Source organism: Jatropha curcas, chromosome 2 (genome assembly GCF_041381405.1).
Source record: "Jatropha curcas cultivar XTBG-Jc1 chromosome 2, XTBG_Jcur_1.0, whole genome shotgun sequence".
In the NCBI taxonomy this organism is placed as follows: domain Eukaryota; kingdom Viridiplantae; phylum Streptophyta; class Magnoliopsida; order Malpighiales; family Euphorbiaceae; genus Jatropha; species Jatropha curcas.
The window spans coordinates 16,981,054-16,982,321 of record NC_143152.1 but is presented as its reverse complement, the minus strand read 5'-3'; positions in this window follow the sequence as shown (position 1 = coordinate 16,982,321).

Below are 1,268 nucleotides of genomic sequence, written 5' to 3'. Positions count from 1 at the left end.
CAGCGTTTATCTCTTATTCGGGACAAGAATTGAAGGGCATAAAAATACACACTTGCGGCTAGGTTTTCTGCAAAAACTCTTCTGAGTTCCTTTGAAGAAAAACAGCCTTTAGACAATGATTAGGTTAAAACGAAAATCAAACAAAAAAGAGGGAGAAAGAAAAAGAAAAACAAAAAAGGTGAGTGTTGAAACCTTGTGAACAAAGCTTCTGGAACCCTGAAATTTCATTCTCTAAGACGTTCAGATTGTTTACAATCTTCAGTCTGAGGGTTAGGTAATTCTCCTAAACTTTTCTTTGTCTTTTTAGTGGTTAATTCATTGTTATTTGTTTTATCGTTACTTTAGTAGTTTAATCTTTGTTAAACAGTATTCTGCTCACTTTTGGGTGTTTTTAGACTTTATTAAAGAATGTTTAAGTAAAAGAAAAATGTAAAAAGGGTTGTCTGAAAAGTAAATACGGACCACAGCAGTTGTGTCACGCAGCCAGTAGTTCCGTCACGGACGTGGCAGTTGCGTGACGGAACTGTTCATGTCCAAAACACAGTTGCTTTACCCAGATTAGTTGCGTCCCGTAGCTATTAGATCCGTAACGAATCTAAGGGTTGCGTGCGGAGCTGTTCATACTCATAATTGTATTTTCTGTTTAATATTATAATTTTTAATTATGGATTTGAAATAAACGGTTGACGGATCTGGAAGTTTTCCAAATTATGAACAGCTGCGTCACGCAGCTATTGGATCCATCACGCATCTGTTCTTCCACAGAACAGCTGCGTGACGCGACTGTTCTAGGGTTCCAGAAGCAATTTTTGTTCTTTTAAAAAAAAAACTTAATGAATTTTGTACAAAAAATAAAATTTAATTCTTAAAATAAATCTGAAGACAACCAATTATGGGCAGATTGCAATTTAGCTAAGTTTAGAACATTAAAGGATAATTATGCATGATTTTAGGGTTTTGGTTGTTGGGTTTAATATTTTCAGGGTAGAATGTATTTCTTAGGTCTGGTTTGTGGCCCACCTTTAACCATAAGGCAAGAGCGGATCTTTTGTTTATTTTGATTTAACTACTTTGGGTCGAATGGTTTGAATGGTTTGAATGATTATGGATGCAATGAATGAACTTGTTTGGGACGATTAAATAATTTTCCATATAGGGGTTCGCCTTATTTGGGTTGGGTTTGAATAAATGAATTGGCTTTTCTAACTAAAATAAATTAGAAATAGTAGGTTAAAAGAGGCCGATTTTTCCGGGCGTCAGCTTCCAAT